We start from the raw sequence: 19,655 nt of genomic DNA, 5'->3' as shown, positions 1-19,655 counted from the left end.
CATGATAAAGATTCGTTTCACAACCCTGAATTAAGAAATGACCCTAAATAGGGCGTTACAACTCCCCCCATATAAATTTGGTTTCGTCCTCGAAATCATCGCTTATTACTTCGTCTGCCACACCAGTCAACCCTGTCCGACATCCTGAGCTCCTATTTGACCTGAAAAGTCATCCCATATAGACGAATTTCCTCTAACACTTCCATTAAGCCCAATCTTAGCAAAATTCACTTAACCTGATAAGGGAATGGAATTTTCCACTCTAACCTCAGCCTACGAAAGAAAAACCCAGTTGCTGTGCCCGAAAACTGAAAAATCTAAAACAGTGTCTGACTTCCCAACAGACAAAATCATCTCATCCCATATCCATGTTGGATTAGATGTCTAAGCTCATAACTGTTATTGGTATGTACTCGACCCGAGAGTAGCATGGTCCATTTGGGTTGCATTTCACCGGAACAATTTGTATTGATAGTCTTTTGAGAATAGTATATCTATGGTTTATTAATATATTATAAGTTGTAATATATTAATATGAAATCATATTATTTAATTAGTACTGATCAAGAATTAATTTAGTGATCAAAAGGAACTAATTAAATATGGACTCTTATATATATATATATATATATATATATATATATATATATATATATATATATATATATATATATATATATATATATATATAGTATGGGCCAAGTTCATTTAGGATGGGCTAAGCTTGCATGGATAGTCCATGGAGTTTTTAACCCATGGATCCTATGGAAATGAAAGGTCATGGGTATTAGGGTTTACATGAATGTAACCCTAATCCACCATACTATATAAAGAGGTCTTTGGCATATGAAATGGCACTAGTGTGTGAGTAAACAAGAGTGGACCGATTTCTAGTGTGCTTACTATTCTCTCAAGTTTTTCCAAGTTGTTTTGGTGATTTGTGATTCCACTTGAGGCATCCACATTATTGGTGCTAGGCTCTTGAAGCTCCAAGGAATCAACCACAAGAAAAGGTATGTCATCCTACTAAGTTTTATATTACAAGTACCCCATGGTATGCTAGTTAGGATGAGAACCTTGGAAAAATCATATGTGCATGTATAATAGAGAAAACATAGATCCAAGGTTTCTAGGGTTGCATGTACACCATAGGAGTGTTAGAATGCTCAAAACCCATCAGTGGTATCAGAGCCTAGGCTTGGTTTTCAGTTATACTTGATGCAATTGCTGAAAAAAATCGAAAATCTGGCTTTCTGGACAGTGGACTCACCGAGTCCACTGGGGGACTCGCCGAGTCCAAGAGGAAATTCATTCTATTCGTCGAGTAGGTTCATACACTCGACGAGTAGGAGGCCCTGAGTGCAGATTTTCGACTTTTAAGGCTGGAATTTGACTAGAATCATTACCCTAAGCTGTTTTTGATCTTATAAACTTGTTTTCGATGTGGTAATGATCATTCTAATCCAATTCAAAAGATAATTGTCAATAGATTCATGTTTTACATTAGTTTAGTGGTTAGGCTAATTACATGAAAATTGTTTGATTTGAATTGTCTTGTTCACATGAGTTTAATCTAGATCATAGTTTTTTCTTGACATGTTTATTTGTTTATTAGATGATCTAAATGGCCTTTAATGGATTCCATAACTTGTCCTCAAGTTATGGAAAACCAAAAGTTTTTCTTTAAAAGAGTTTTTAAAGCCATAAATTATAGAAACTTGAAGAGTCTTTTTCCATAAATTGTTTTATGACATCCATAACTTGTCCTCAAGTTATGAATTTTCAAGAGTATTGCCATTAAAAGCCATATTAAACTCATATGTTATAGATTCTAAAAGTTTCTTGAATTGTATAAAACTTGCCCTCAAGTTTTGGAATTTGTAAACTTGCACTTTTGAATACTTTAATTCCAAACCCTAGAGTTTTAAAAGTTAAAATTCAACCCTTATACTTCATAGTATTATAAGTTAATAATATATATATGTATAAGAGCAAGTCAGTCTTACCGTTAGTAGGCCTCATTCACGAAGCCGGTCTATAAGGGGGGTATAAGGTTGTTGCCTATAAAATGGCAGCTTAATGGGTTTCCACTCTCACCCACCGCTTCCTTGAATGGTGGAGGGTCGTTAGCCGAACGGGTAGGACAAGGACTATAATTCTCATTAAATGTATAATGATAAATATAAAGTAACTAAACCTTTTATAAATTCCCAATCTTAGTTACTTATGGAAAATGTGAAATTGATGCTAACCCATGAAATTACACTTTGTACCATACCAAGTCGTTAGTGGAGCGTACGTGGGTAACCGGCACACTAACATGGACTAGTAAGAGTGGCAAAGGGTGACTTAATGTTTTACATAGATCGGTGGAGCGCGTGTGGGTAACCGACACATCGATTAGGTGATAAAATTAAGGGTACCAAGTTAATTTGCATGGTTATTCACACCTTGTTTGTGATCCTCGGCATCCCAGTCACAAACTTGAGAGGGCACAATGGAGATTTAAACATGCCATTGAAAACTTCAATGAATCTCAAAAGATCTAGGAGTTTCAATCCAATAAAAACCTAATACCTTATTCGTTTTTCATGGTGGAAATTGGTGAATCGTCATTCGCCTACCTTCAAATATTTTGTAGCTTGGATTACGGCATCCCTCTTCCAAGTTATAAAATATTGTGTTGGGTCCTAGCCTTAATATTTCATATTGGGTGTTCTATTAAGGACTTAAATCAACTAACATGAATTTTCTCCCATTGTAGATGTCTTGTTCAGACAACTATGGTCTTCCCAAATCCCTTGGAACAAGCTTTCCTAATGAAGATGATGTCCCACGATTGGATCATGGAAATCATACTTCTCTTGCTCCACCTCCTCCAATTATTCTCTCTAACCCACAAGTTCAAGGTCACTCAAGCCCTATTGGCAAGCGAAGTCTGTGTGTGCTCACATCTTGGAGATGAAGTCATATATAGACAGACCGGGAGAGTTGGGTGTCAAAGTCTTGAGGAAGTTGGTTGTTGACTAGGTTCTTCAATCACTTCCTAAGTCACATAGTGAGTTCCTTTGGAACTACTATATGACAGACCATGACATGACCCTTAATGATCTTACCTATTTGCTTGATGCTGCTAAATCAACAATGATTTAGAGCACTGGTAAAGCAAATTTGATTGGAAGATCGACTTCCCAAACTTCCATGGACATTGACAATGGTAACATTGGAAATCCAGAAAAGCTTTCTCTTCCCAATGGAAAGGGATCGGCCATAGTCAAGTCGGTTGACCAAATGGTAAAGAGAAAGGCTAAGTCTGAGATAGTCCAGTGTACCATTCCCAAAGAGTCCATATGTGTCTATTGACAAAGAAAGGGGCATTGGTTGCGAAGCTGCCCTATTTTCCTGAAAGATCATAAGGATGGTAAAAAAAAGGTTTGACTCTACTTCGGGTAAAGTCCACTATCTAACTCTATTAAGTTCCTATTTTTAGATTCTTATTACATGATATGACTAGGTCACATTTTCATGTTTTAAGAATCAAAGAAAAGAGAGGAAGCTTAAAAGAAGAATATGTTGATTCTGATCGCGAAGATGGATTTCGATCACATGGTTCGGTGATCAGAATTTTGAGTTATTGCTTAAGAGTTGGGATAGATTGCCTAGGAATAACTAACAACATTGTTTTCATATGCATTTGCATTGTAAGGATAAGTTTTTCCGCAAGTTTTAAAATAAAAGAAAAAGTTTTAATTTTATTTATTTTAAATATCCTTACACTGGCATTTGTGAAAATTGTTGTTTATATGATTCCATTAATAGCGATATTGGAAAATGGATTTGATTCTTTCGTTTGTGGTAGTGTCATAATTTACCAAATAAGGAAAGATTCTCATCACCCAATTTTCAGTTGGATAGAAACTTGGAATCATACAACTTGTATTGTATGTTGAATGAGAATTTTCATCTTTGGGAAATTAAGACTAATTCCTTGTTTACATGTATATGTGAGTCAAGTGAAGGACTAGGAGATCGGGTACACTTGGTTGTGCGTTGATCAGGTCCACCACAAAGAATTATAAGACTATTCGTCATGATTTACTAAAGTTTAGTAAATATGGTTATACTTACAAGTCTAAGTGTAATCCTGAAACATTGGAAAAGGTTCAATGTAAGGCAGAACGAATAAGAAGAATCAAATTTGGCAGAAAGATAAAAGTTTCTCCAATCTGAAAAGATGGGAGAGTACTTGAGTATCTTGTTTTATGATTATCTTAGTGATTATGAAACCATATCACAATTGATTCTCTAAGGACATCTTAGTGCATCTGTTTGGCTAAGAAGAGGAATCGTGGATTGTTGAATTGGTTAAATCAAAAAGATAAGTCATACTTCGTTCCAAAATTGAGTCTTAGAGTAATACTCCAAGATTGTAACTTGAGTGACATAATCTTAAGAAGGTTTATAAAACTTGTCAATTGTAGAGTAAAATGTTTTCTTACTCTTGTACATTTGAAATTGGTAAGTTGTGATGTTTTGGATAAAACAAAGACCAAGTAAGGCCAATTGTGTGAAGTGTTTTTCTTGATAAGAATCCGCACTATCTCTTGAATATTTGTTTGTCAAGGAATTGTTCTTGGCAAGAGAGTATTATATGTCAAGAGGACAGTGGGAGTCTTAAAGATCCTGAAAGAGTTTCAAGAACTAATCAAGAATAAAACCTGTAGTTTATCACTAGCACACGACTTGAGTTTTATAACCTATCGTGCTGACATAATTCTTGTTTCTATGCCCATTACGGTTAAAGTTGACTATGCATGTGAGTTCTATGAGTTCTCGGTTGCTTGCATAACAACTTGGAAGACATGGTAGGCCCTTGTGCTGCCAGGTGGCAAGAAATTAAGATTGAAGAAGTTCAGTCCATATGAGTTTGAATTTGTCACTAACCTTGTCTTGTGATTATGGTTTTGACAAATTCACATGGATAGGAACACATACACCATAAAATATAAGTGTCATTAGGTTTCTCTCCGATTCATTAAAATGATGGTGAGGAAACGCTTTCACTAAGTAGATTTTAAGTAGATAGCAATTGTGATATTTGCATTCTCAAAGTCGTTAGTGGAGCGTGTGTGGTTAACCGGCACACTAACATGGACTTGTGAGAAATGGAAAAGGTCTAAACAATTGAGACTATGATTACGACATCCTTTTTCATAGTTCTAAAATTGTTTGGACACACATGTGAGCTATCTAAGGAAAGGTGTATGATTTTGATAAAGTTTTATCAAAGCATCTCGAATCAGAAATCTGAACTTTGGTAAGAAAGTCAATAAAGTACTGATTTCTATAAGTCCACCTGATTTCTGAGTACATGTCAAAGCTAGTGGGAGCATAATTGTTACGTTAGTGGAAGCATAATCAATTATGATAAGTGTTGCAAGTTAGCAGTGTTAATTATAGAAAACAAAAGTTTCAATTGGGAAAAGTTGTTTTGCTATAATTAAGGGAGAGGAAATTATACTTCATTTCAATTCTAAAAGCTTAGATTGAGATTTTAATCATCTTCAGTCAAGGATATATATATATATATATATATATATATATATATATATATATGAATTTTATGTTGTAATGGTTCAACATAAGGAAATTCTATATATATATATATATATATATATATATATATATATATATATATATATATATATATATATATATTGCGTTCTCAAAATTCGATTATGATTACGGCATCCCTCTTCATAGTCGAATTATGAAAACATGGCAAATAAAAAATATTGTAGCAAAAGACTGGTCTAGGATCATGTCTTTATGTGAGACATCATGAATCGTGTCCCATATGCTTCGGATATATGATCGATTATATGTGCTATAATTTTTATCATTTCTAAATTTTCCAAATGCCTAGGGCATTAAGAGGGGAAAAGGTCTAGAATTGGATATGACTAAAATGATTAAGCAATTGTTGAGGACAGTCTGAGGTTTTGCAAAGATTGGTTGCTCATGGACAATTGGAAGTATAAGTGTTAATTTTGGGAGGACCGTATTGACATATTCTGGAAGGAGGCAACTCTTGTTCAGAAGTGATAGTCAAAATAGGAATGTGGAAATGTTTCCATATGTGGAAGGTATTCATTAAATCTGTGTAAGATTAGAAAACTTAATTCAAGAAGGATATTCAAAGGAATGTACTTTGAAATAGAGACTTCGTTTCCATGGAATTGATCTCCATTGGAATACCTTGTAAATGTCTGTTGCCAAGTCTTTGTGACTTTTGTGCATAGTCATTACAAGAGAATCAATGTATATAAGTTTAGAATCTAACAGATTTCAGTAAATGGCAAAGAATTTTGTATTCTAACATTTGCGGTAAGGATTTGGGATTGTGAAACGAGCATCATTGGAATCATGTTCAATTGGTCTATTTCACAAAGTAAGGATCATAGACCAACATAGTGTGCATACTTGGAGTATGGCATAACTATTGTTTGGACAAACATAGTGTGCATGCTTGGAGCATGGCATGACTATTGTTTCAGTTTAAATATTAAGTTGATTATTCAAAACATTATACAATGAATAATGTGAAATCCATATGGTGATAAATAAAAGGTGTTTTATTTATATTCTTAAGTTCTGAGACCATATTCACTTTGCATGTTTTGACTTCCCGAATAACTAGGTTATTCAAACTCTCCACAGTCAATTATACTTTGGAAGTAGGTATGAATCAAGACTGTCATGAATGGGGCTTGTAGATGTCTAAAGTGTTTAGACATAGCAAAAGTTTCTGGAACATTCATGAGTGCTCCTGGAATGAGATTCGAGTATTGGATTAAACCCACGCTCATTTGAATCACTTCATGGATTTTATCACGAGTGATCATGAGACGATAATATCTTATATTCTTCAAACGGAGACGTGTGAGTTGTAGTTGCGCGTCGGTTGCACATTGACATATGTAAACGCAACCAGTAACTTGGTTGTTATAAAACATATCGTTGTGTGTAATTTGATGAGTAAGTACATCTAACGTCCACAGTTTCAGGCTAGTCAATTTAGAGACAATGAGCATCAAAAATGAGTTTTTGATGGAAGATTATTTATAAGAATTAATCTTAACCAAGTTATAGTATATAGTACAAGGGTTCGGTACATATAAAGAACGCCTAAATCCGAGTTATAACGAAGAAGTTATGGCCCGTCGAAGTTTCGCGGCAAAACTGGCATGGCACCGGGAAATGTAAATAGTGAACATACGATAGAGCGACTTTTAGCCTTAGCGATCTAAACGAAAGTCGTAGAATACGTTAAACCGAGAGCGTTCATGAAAAGAACGCCCAAATCTGACTTCGTATGAGGAAGTTATGAATTTTCTAATATTTGGCTTAGCAGTGCACGACCCGAAACTCGAATTTTAGATCGAGCGGTTTTTGGCCTACGCGACCTAAATGATAATTGAAGATCTGATTAATAGGAACTCAACGGTAAAAAGACATACGAAAACGGAGTCCGTATGTAGATGTTATGAATTTTACGCGGACATTTAACAATATAATCTCCTCGTAATGTTAAATTTAAGATCGGTTTAGAACTAGTGTAGATCTTATTTTTACCTATGCGTGGATATAAAGAACGTTGAAAACAGAGCTGGTATGCGAAATTTATGAATTTTTGAAAATCGGTTGTTTTACCTCCTACGTTCGGCGCTACGTGTCAGCACCAGGGGAAGCCTTGGAGCCTACGCAACACCACAACGTGGAGAGAGGCACCATGACGTGGTGATGCTCCAGGAAGCCTATAAATAGAGGTGTCTGGTTCCCTTCATTCTCACACCTTCCCAACTTCACTTTCTCTCTCTACTTTCTCTCTCTAGCTCCCCTTAAGCCCCCTAAAGTCTAGGTAAACCCCCTAGCACCCGAAGGAAGCCCCGAGGCTCCCGAAGCCCCGAGAAAAGAGCCTTTCGGCTTAGAAACGCTGCTCCAAGCGGAGCCCGGTTTTGAGAAAAACCCGCTGTAAGTAAGCTACACCTACCCTATCTTTAGTATAACTTATGTTTCAATATAGTAATGTTATTAGGACCTTATAATAATTATTTGAGCTATTATTATGGGTTATATAAGTGTCGTTATAATATCTTTTTAACTACTCGCGGTACGGGGAATCTGGTTTAAAGGGCCGCATAGGGTTGTTGGATTTCAGAATTGCTATATGCCAAAATGGTCTTGCCCTCTGGTGTTTTATGTCTGGCCCCTGTTCGTACATAGTAGGTGAAGAGTATTGTTTAACGCTTATATAATAGTAATAATAGCTAGACTATTAATTAGTCTCGTCGAACCTTAGACTAAACTCTAGTGGTAATGATACTAGGTTTTGTCGAAAGAAGTTGTTTTAAGAAAACTAAGGGTTGTCCGAGTACCGAGTCACCACCTTATCAGGTGAGTGCATAGTTACTTTCATCTTACACATAGATATGAAGTATTTTACATAAACTATGTACTATGTGTGCATATTGTCTGAATACTTGCTGTCTATGCTGGATAAACGTTTTTATACATGTTTTAAATGATTTAAACTGTATACGTATTATATATCTACAAATATGTTGGGTATGACATGGGTAGATGAATGATGAGAGATAAAAGATGATGTGAGTAAACATTGGCAGCTATAGACTTAGTGCCTAATAAATAACATCGGAAGCTATGAACTTAGTGCATATTGAATAAATGCTGGTAGCTATGGACTTAGTACCTAAAAGATAAACGTTGGTAGCTATGGACTTAGTACCTCATAGATAAACGTTGGTAGCTATGGACTTAGTACCTGATAGATAAACGTGGGTCGCTATGGACTTAGTGCCTATTAGATGAACACTGGTAGCTATGGATTTAGTACCCGATGAATGAACTTTAGCAGCTATGGATTTAGTGCTTTACGAATGAGCATTGGCAGCTATGGACTTAGTGACTGTCTTATAAACCCTGGAAGCAAGGGACTTCGGAATGAATGAATGCAGGATAGATGACTCTTAGGGTAGACCCTTAAGAGTGAGGAAGATAATGGGGATGGGTAATTGGGTTGATTGTTTGATATTTAAACATAATAATTATATTATTGTGGGTTAAAAACCCTATGTACTCACCAGGTTTCCCAACCTGACCCACTCAAGCTTATTTGTATCACAGGTGTCGATATGAAGTTACTTTACACTAAGGGATTTAAAAGAGATGTAGATCACTAGTGTAAATGAATGTAAGTTCTGTTTATGCTTATGTTTCTGTATTGACGATGACATCTCAAATGTTTTAAAATGGATAAAAATACATTTCTTCGGAAATGCTTTGATAACGTATTTATCATGTTTTTATAGGAACAAATTCCGCAACATTTTTATTAAAAGAGGTACTCTGATTTTTATAAAGCATAAACAAAATCGGTCTTTTCTGGCCGTGAAAATGTGGATGTCACAGTTGGTATCAGAGCATTAGTTTAAGCGAACTAGGAATATGGATTTATTTCTACACTTAAACTTAGAATGCTAAGTGATGACCGTGAGGAGTGTGTCTAATAAAATTTAGGTAATACACCTGAATAGACACAAGCACTAGCTTATCTAGGGAAAATGCCTAATATGCTTTTATGTGCTAAATGATTTATGATATGCATTATATGATCGAATGTATGGTCGATTGCCGACCGGATCTGGAAACTTTATGTATTCAGATTTCTAAACGTATAATTACGGTGTTAGAACTGGCATGTAACTTTTCGGAGTGATAGGGAAATTTACACGTCGATTGTAAATAAAATCTTTCCTATCTTAATTCTCGTCATTACACACTGAACGACTGAATTGGTGTATAGATCGAAATGGCAAGAACCCGAAATGGAGTCGGGAACGCAAATGGAAATAGGAATCAACAGCCCCTAGTGATTGAGCAAATACTTGTTATAGTAGAAGCTGCACCTGAACCAATCACCATGGCTGGAGTACAAGCCATGATTCGGGCTATGTTAGCTGAACAAAGGGAAGAAATGAGGAGGATGTTGCATGAAAATAGGGATGAACCTACCATGCCCATTGAGCAACCTGAGCTGATTCCCGAGCAATCGGAGGAAGGGAATTATAGCCACACTGTGAGTCAAGTTGGGACTCAAGGAGAATGAAGGAATGGCCCGAAGAGGGGAAACGACAAGGATGGACGAATGTATAAGAAATTATTGGGTGCCAAGCCACCAAGTATTTCCGAAAGCCCGAAGCCGGTTGAGGTTATGGACTGGATCTCCGAAATGGAGATGGTGTTTGAGAGTTATGATTGTAGCGACAAGCAAAAGACTGTCTCTGCAGTCAGACAACTAAAGAACGGAGTGTTAAGTTGGTGGAAGTTGTTGGCAGATACAATTCCATGAGGAGAGGCCATACAGATGACTTGGGAAACATTCACGGAGCAGTTAAAAATTCAGTACTGCTCAGAGATAGATCTGATAGACCTAAACAACAAGTTTCAGAACCTGAATAAAGGGAATATGAGTGTTGATGATTATTCCACCGCATTCACCAAGAGGATGAAGATATTTCCCTACTTGGTGCCCACTGAACTCTCCAAGATAGATAGGTTTGCTAACGGGATACCCACAGACTTTGGCCCAACAGTAAAAATGGCAACTACTTTGAAAACAGCCGTTAGAGTAGCCAGGAAGGTTGAGACCCAAATAAAGGAAAAGGGTCTGGAGAAAGTTGAATTTGGCGAGAAGAGGAAGTTTGAAGGATCCTCAAGACCTGATAAGAGGGGAAAATTCTCGAAGTCCAACCTGGAAGACCAAAAGTATGGAGCCAAGTGGTGTGAAAAGTGTAAGAAGAAGCACTTCGGGAAATGCGATGGCGAAGTAACATGCTACAGGTGTGGAAGGATCGGACACTATTCCAATGATTGTACACAAATGATAAGGTATGCTACGGATGCGGAGTCAAGGGGAACATGTTTAGAAATTGCCCAAAGAAAAACGAGGCAGCGAGGCCAAACACACAACCAAGGCCAAGAGCATTCCACATGATCCTCGACGAAGCAGAACACAACGCAAGGAATCAAGGATGAGGACTTCATCAAGTTATGCAGTAGCCATATAGATAGTATCGTATGGTGTAGCCTATTAGAGGCATAGTCTAGGGTGATCTTGAACACCTATGTAATCGTTTCAAGGAATAATATAAAACCTTCATTTTGCTATCTGATGTGTTAAGCTGTTGTGTGATTTTCTTGTATGGTGACTTGGAAAACTGCGAGACAATACTTAGGACGAGTATGAGTAGGTGTGAATGGTAGTAGAGGCCTATACTACCGGAAGCACAAGACTCGCACATGGATCAGGGAAAGTCACAAGGTTACCAAGAAGCTAGTAATTGATTTCGTTTTATTCAAGTATGTCGTTACCATTGTTTCGGTAATGACTAAGAAGATTGTTGTTATTCTGTGACAACCCGGAATTTCTATCTTGTACAGCACTTAAACTCAATCAAAGTCAGGCTATATCTGCTATCTTCTAGCACTATTTAGAGTCTATTTGAGTGTCCTAATCCTAGTACATCCAAGGAATGAGTGATAGGAAGTGTCAGTTGAAGTTCAAACCAACAATCAAGCCATAAACCCCTTTCATGAGGAGTTTACGGCCAGGACACATGAGTTTATGGCCGTAAACTCATGGTGGCTGTAAACTCTTGGCTATATATGTGACACTTGGCCATTTTTCAAACACTTTTACCATTCTTAACTCAAGAACTCGGATTTTTGCTCTCAACTATCATCAAGTTGTTCATTTAAGTCTTCAAAAAATGTAAGTGTTTGAATACCTTGATTAGTGATACATTTTCTTAACTAGCATCACCCATTGATTCCATCCATTAACATCATCTTTTGGGTTTGATCTTCAAGATCACCAAGAACACCAAGAACACACACTAGTGTTTTGGGCCGAAATCAACTCAATTTGCTTCCATATTGTAAGTATCTTCTTCCTATACATGTTATCTACTTGAAAAGCATGTTAAGCACCTTGAAAACATCATTTTCCCAAGAAATATAGGAGTTTACGGCCAAGAGCATCTCCCTTGGCCGTAAACCCTAGTTAGAGATGCATATGAACCATAAATCCTTCCTAAGGGTTGGTCTTGAGTCTAGAACACTTCCTTTTGGTTTGTAAGACCTTAAAACACCTTTTGGCACAAATCATCATGAGTTTACAGCCGTAAACTCATGAGGCCGTAAACACTTGGCTGCAAACACCAAGTGTGGCCGTAAACTCCCCTTATACACAATCATTTGTGATTTATGCCTTTCCATTCAAGTGTATCCTAGTCCCTAAGGTGTTTCCCCTACCCGATTTGTTGTATAATTACTAATTAGATACATATATGTGTCATTATATGCTTATTAGGATCCGTTGTGCTCAAGTCTTCACTAGACACTTAGCATCCTACAAAACGATCTTTCATTCGTATCACTCATTTCAGGTGAGTTCATACCCCTTTAACTTACCTTTTAAATGATTTTTAAATGCTTTTATGGGGGGGGGGGAGGGGAATAACTCCTTTAAACTTACTTTTTCAAAAGCATATATATATATATATATATATATATATATATATATATATATATATATATAGGATTGAAAGGACTTAAGACTGATAGCTCGCCTTACTTCCTGTTCCTTGTTTGGTTGTGGACTTAGGGTATCGGTTGTTTGTCCGAAGGTTGTTTGAATCTTAGTTATATATCATGTGTATGTATATAGATATAATAGTCCTTCTTTTAGTTCAATACCTTTGGGTAGCAAAGGTGTACAAACAAGTTCATTCATACAAACAACATTGCTAGTAAACAATAATAGGTATAGTTTAGGAAGTCACTAATACTATTACTAGAACAACGAAACATACAAAGAGTCAGTTCATACATGAAACAATACTCACTATAAAGAGAAACAGATAGAGAATACTATAACGAGAAACAATACTCACTATAAAGAGAAACAGATAGAGAATACTATAACAAGAAACAATACTCACTATAAAGAGAAACGGATAGAGAATACTATAACAAGAAACAATACTCACTATAAAGAGAAACAGATAGAGAATACTATAACGAGAGATAATACTCACTATAAAGAGAAACAGTACATACTATGATGAGAAACAAACACATACTACATACTACATACTAGACGGAGAGAATACTACACTAGTACATACTATACAAATACAAGAATACTATAACATTAATGTGAGATACTACTTCATGGCTCGGCATATACTGCGGTGTCACTTTTTGTACCCAAAGTCTCCTGGAGGGAGAGCGTGAATTTGTGTATAGATCTATACAGGAATGACCCTCCTACACCTTGCTGCTAGCTACTGTGGGACCTGCAGGTCTACGGGTGACGAATGTCATATCATTTCGACATCTCGAACGTTCGTGTTTTACTGGTCGATCGAGTATGGTTACAATCATATCACATTTTACCTTAATTAACTAACAAGTTTAAAGGTAGTTAGTACATTGGTAGTTACCTAGATAAAACTATAGTACATCTTTATTTTTCCTATTTCATTCACATTGTGATCTTCTCACATAAACTTTAATGAGGAACTATATTTTAGTAATGATAATCATACTTTGGGAAAACTCACACTTTTACAAAAGAACAAACGTAGAGAACAGTTGAGTCTTGGTAGAAGACTACTTTAGTAGAAAATATAGGATTTTCTAGGAAGTTACAAACATTTACATCAAATACTTACAAATTTTTACATCAAACATTTACAAGTACATTCTTCAAACTTATACAAACAATGACACTAAAATACTTATGAACTCACCAGCTTTAATGCTGATCTACGCTTTCAAAATAACTTGTATTCTCAGGTCACCTGTAAGATAGGTACCGATGGCCAGGTTTTGAGAAGATGGAGCACATTCAAGACTCATCTCTTTTTTTGATTTACATTTTTGGTGTCTTATAAACTTCAGAACACACTTGTATTAAAATATTACTATTAATGAATGGATGATGTTGTTGCTTGTTTACTATTATGCATTGGTGTGATACTGTACATGACGTCCTCCACCCCCGAACGTTTCCGCCGTTCAGGTTTTGGGGTGTGACAGATTGGTATCAGAGCTCTGTTTATAGTGAATTGAGTATATCAACCCATAAAAGATATACAACTATAAACACAACGGGATTAAAATACTCTGACCAAGAGTTTATACTTTTAAATAATAAAATATTTAACCTAAGTATACATACCTGCATTCATACTAAAATCAGTGTCACTAGGACAAAACAAAAGTATTACGATTGTTGGACAACACGAGTAGTCTTGGGGACATATAATCAGATCTGGGAGTGATATAGCCTGATCAACTATATTTTTCCAAGAAGTGATTAGCATGTGTCCAGGAATGTTTGTGATGTTGCAGCAAGTCTAAAAACTTACCAACACTACTACAATGAAAACATTAGAACAGAACATAAACTTAAAATACTATAGGAGTATTTTGTGTTACTATAATTACTTATGTGCAAACTAAAAAGGTCTTTACTAGTATGTCAATAGTTGTTGAGTGGATACACTAAGGTTATATGTGACTAGGGTGTCATAGACTTAGAATCTGTGATCTTTGCTTTACTTCTTGTTCCTTGTTTGGTTGTGGACTTAGAGTTAGGGTCACTTATTCAAAGGTCTATCCTGCTTTGGTTATATATGACTGGTATGCACTACGCAAATGTTGGAGTAACTGGTAAGGATCATCTTATAAATTATCTTAATTAATACGTCTATTAATTATAACTTTTACCCTTTTTCTTGCGTAGATAAATATGATTGGATTCCATCCCCACGGCGACCCGCATTTTCCCAACCACGGCAACGATGGATGGCTCGATGACGAGCCAGAAGAGAATCATCCGATCCCTTTGGATGATGACTTCGCGGAGAACTTCCCGGAGGATTCCGACTCCGAGGCCAAAGTTAATGATCAACCCCAAGTAGCCCGAAACCTAAATCCTAACCCTCATCATTCTCTCTCTGTAAATTCTTATCAATATCTTCATTTGTTAAAACTTATAGCTACAAGATGCATCCACGTCGATCAACGAGGCGTAATCCTCCGATAACTCCGAATCAAACTCCTCCTCCTCCTCAATACAACCCATCAGCTATCCAAGCTGTTGTGAATGCGGCTGTTACGACAGCTCTAGCACAATTCACCACCACCGGTACTAGCGGGAGTGGGACTAATGTGCCTCCCACCCCAGTTGAAACTCCAGTGCGCTCTAGGGAGTGTTCATATAAGGACTTCACCAGCTGCAAACCCAGGGCCTTCAATGGAACTGACAGAATCATTGCCCTCTCGCAATGGTTCGAGAAGACGGAGTCGATCTTTGAGATCTGCTCCTGTCCGGAAGGGAGCAAGGTAAAATTTGTCGCTTGCACCTTCACGTACCGAGCTCTGACGTGGTGGAACAGCCATGTCAAGTCACTATCTCTTATAGTGGCAAATGCCATCGGCTGGGAAGCTCTTAAGGAGCTTATGATCGAGGAATACTACCCGAGGGGTGAAGTTCAGAAGTTAGAGCAGGAGCTCTGGAGCCTAACCATGAAGGGCTCCGATATAGTCTCCTACACTGCCAGATTCAGCGATCTGGTAGCGCTATGTCCGGGAATGATCCCTTCTGAAGCAAAGAAGGTGGAGAGGTATATCTGGGGGCTGGTGCCTCCATTTCAGGGGAATGTCCTAGCTTCAAACCCCACTACCTTCGATAGTGCCAAGCGATTGGCACAAAGGCTCATTGACCATGGGGTCCGAACCCCGTCAACAACAACCCTAGCCATCTCAAAACCCTCCAAAGCCGCCGACAACAAGCGGAAGTTCTGGGATGACAAGAAAAAGCAGAAAGCTGCCAAAAAGCAGCAGTTCGTAGCTGTTCACGCTGCGATAGCACCTGCCGCTGCTGCACCGGTAAAGTAGTACGCGGGAAACTTGCCGAAGTGCAACAAATGCAGCTTCCACCACAATGGACTCTGTCGTGAAATGCAGTGCTCTAACTGCAACCGGAAGGGGAACACTGCCCGTTTCTGCAAGGCTCCGGCAAACCCAATTACCCAAGTCCCCGGCGCTGGTGTGGGCCAGGCTTGCTACGGTTGTGGCGAGGTGGGCCACTACAAGAGGAACTGCCCGAAGGCAGGGAATGCCGGCGGCGTGGGAAGAGTTTTGGCTATAGGCCACGAGGAAGCAGTTGCCGACCCCACAGTGGTCACTGGTACGTTTCTCCTTGATAACTCATATGCATGCATACTGTTTGATAGTGGAGCGGAGAGGAGTTTCGTGAACCAGAAATTTGCTCACTTACATAAGAATAAATCGCATGCACTTAAAGAACCGTTTACAGTAGAAATGGCTAACGGAAAGACAGAGAGTACTAGTTGCATATACATAGGATGTACACTAACACTAGATAGCCATTCATTTCCAATCGACCTCATGCTGGTCTCAATCAAAAGTTTCGACGTCATTATCGGCATGGATTGGTTGAGTTCTCATCGTGCTGACATTATGTGTTACGAAAACGCTGTTCGCCTTAATCTGCCGTCTAGCAAAACCCTAGTAATCTACGGCGACAAACCCGGCACAAACCTTCGTATCATCTTGAGCATTCAAGCCCAGAAATTCTTGCGAAAGGAATGTCACACATTCCTTGCTCATGTTGTCGACGTAAGCCAAGAGACGAAAGACATAAAGAACATTCCAGTAGTACGCGATTTTCCCGACATCTTTCCAGAAGAACTCCCCGGATTACACCCGCAACGTCAAGTCGAGTTCAGAATCGACTTAGTTCCAGGAGCTACCCCAGTATCCAAATCGCCCAATCGTCTAGCACCAGCTGAGATGCAGGAGCTATCCAGTCAACTTAACGAATTGCTCAGCAAGGGCTTTATCAGACCGAGTTTCTCACCCTGGGGAGCACTGGTCCTGTTCGTCAAGAAGAAAGATGGATCGTTCCGTATGTGCATCGACTACAGAGAACTGAACAAACTGACCATCAAAAATCGTTACCCTCTACCTCGCATAGACGATTTGTTCGACCAACTACAAGGGGCGAATTTCTTCTCAAAGATTGACCTGAGATCCGGGTATCACCAATTATGAGTGTTAGGAGAGGATGTTTTGAAGACAGCCTTCTGAACTCGTTATGGACACTATGAGTTTGTAGTGATGCCGTTCGGATTGACCAATGCGCCCGCAGTATTCATGGATTTAATGAATAGGGTGTGCCGTCCTTACTTGGATCAGTTCGTCATTTTCTTCATCGATGACATACTTATCTACTCTCGTAGTAAGGAGGAGCATAGTCAACATCTGTGTCAGGTCTTGGAAACACTACGATCAGAGAATCTCTATGCGAAGTTCTCGAAATGCGAATTTTGGATCTGAAGAGTCGAATTCTTAGGGCACGTGGTTAGCTAAGAAGGAATACACGTGGACCCTTCTAAAATTAAAGCCATTGAGAACTGGTCAGCACCGAAGACGCCTACAGAAATTCGTCAATTTCTAGGCCTCGCTGGCTACAACCGCAGGTTCATTCAGAGCTTCTCTCGGATTGTGAAATCGCTTAAGACATTGACCCAGAAGGGCGTGGCCATTGACTGGGAAGAGAAGCAAGAGAAGGTGTTCCAAACGCTAAAGCGAGCCTTATGCACCGCACCGATACTGTCCCTCCCCGAAGGGATAGAAGACTTCGTGGTCTATTGCGATGCGTCCAATCATGGGCTCGGCTGTGTTCTGATGCAACGAGATAAGGTCATAGCCTATGCCTCAAGGCAGCTGAAGACACACGAGGTCAACTACACCACACACGATCTTGAGTTAGGAGCAGTAGTGTTTGCTCTGAAGATCTGGAGACACTACCTGTATAGTACAAAAAGCACTATCTTTACAGACCACAAAAGCCTACAATATATATTCGACCAGAAGGAGCTCAACATGAGACAAAGACGATGGGTCGAGCTACTCAGTGATTACGAATGCAAAATTCGTTATCATCCCGGCAAGGCCAACATAGTAGCTGACACCCTGAGTCGGAAGGAATACTCTGGTCGTAGAGTCAAATCATTGACTATGACTATCCATTCACACTTGTCCACACAAATTAAGGAAGCTCAGCTCGAAGCTTTGAAACCTGAAAATGTGGCGGGTGAATCCCTGAGAGGGATGGATAAGAACTTGGAAGTCAAGGGTGGCAGAGCTTTATATCTCGTGGATCGGATCTGGACACCAAAGCACGGTGGTTTCAGTGACTTGGTCATGACCGAAGCTCACAACACTCGATATTCCGTCCACCCAGGTTCAGATAAGATGTATCTGGATCTTAAAAAGTTATACCGGTGGTCTAACATGAAAGCAGAGATTGCTACCTACGTGAGTAAATGCCTTACTTGCGCCAAGGTTCAGGTCGAATACCAGAAACCATCAGGTTTACTTCAGCAACCGGAGATACCTGAATGGAAGTGGGAGCGGATCACGATGGACTTCATAACCAAGTTACCCAAGACTACGGGTGGTCTCGATACCATTTGGGTGATCGTAGACAGGTTAACAAAGTCTGCACACTTCCTGCCTATCAAAGATATTGACAAGATGGAGAAACTAACCAGAACATACATCAGAGAGATCGTACGACTGCATGGTGTTCCCATATCCATTATCTCTGATAGGGATAGTAGATTCACTTCGAGGTTCTGGCAGTTGCTACAAAGTTTCCTAGGAACTAGGCTGGACATGAGTACAGCCTACCATCCACAAACCGACGGACAAAGTGAGAGGACTATTCAGACTTTGGAAGATATGTTGCGAGCCTGCGTGATATACTTTGGTAAGGCATGGGATACTCACTTACCCCTTGTCGAATTTTCCTACAACAATAGTTATCACACGAGCATAAAGGCTGCTCCATTTGAAGACCTGTATGGCCGGAAGTGCAGATCCCCTCTGTGCTGGGCTGAGGTGGGCGACACTCAGTTAGCTAAAGGACGAGTTCCTGACAGCACTCTCACAGGTCCGGAAATCATTCGGGAAACGACAGAGAAGATCGTTCAGATTCGTGAACGATTGAAAGCCTCTAGAGACTGACAGAAAAGCTACGCAAACAAACGAAGGAAACAGTTGGAATTCCAGGTGGGCGACCGTGTTCTATTGAAGGTCTCACCCTGGAAGGGCTTAATACGCTTTGGAAAGCGTGGAAAACTAAATCCAAGATACGTAGGGCCTTTCGAGATTCTCGCTAGAATCGGCGTTGTAGCTTACAAACTCAAACTACCTCGCGAAATCAGTAACGTACATTCTACTTTCCACGTCTGGAACTTGAAAAAGTGTCTGTCCGACGAGACTCTTGTAATCCCACTCGACGAGATCGAGATCAACGAGAGCCTCAACTTCGTGGAAGAACCTGTAGAGATCATGGACCGAGAAGTCAAGCAAACGAAGCAAAGCCGTATCCCGATAGTGAAGGTTCGCTGGAACGCTAAGCGAGGACCTGAATTCACTTGGGAGCGCGAGGATCAAATGAAACTGAA

Source organism: Lactuca virosa, chromosome 4, assembly GCF_052849685.1.
Source record: "Lactuca virosa cultivar CGN04683 chromosome 4, Lactuca_virosa_CGN04683_v6, whole genome shotgun sequence".
In the NCBI taxonomy this organism is placed as follows: Eukaryota; Viridiplantae; Streptophyta; class Magnoliopsida; order Asterales; family Asteraceae; genus Lactuca; species Lactuca virosa.
The sequence above is the reverse complement of the archived record's forward strand: the minus strand, read 5'-3'. Positions refer to the sequence as shown.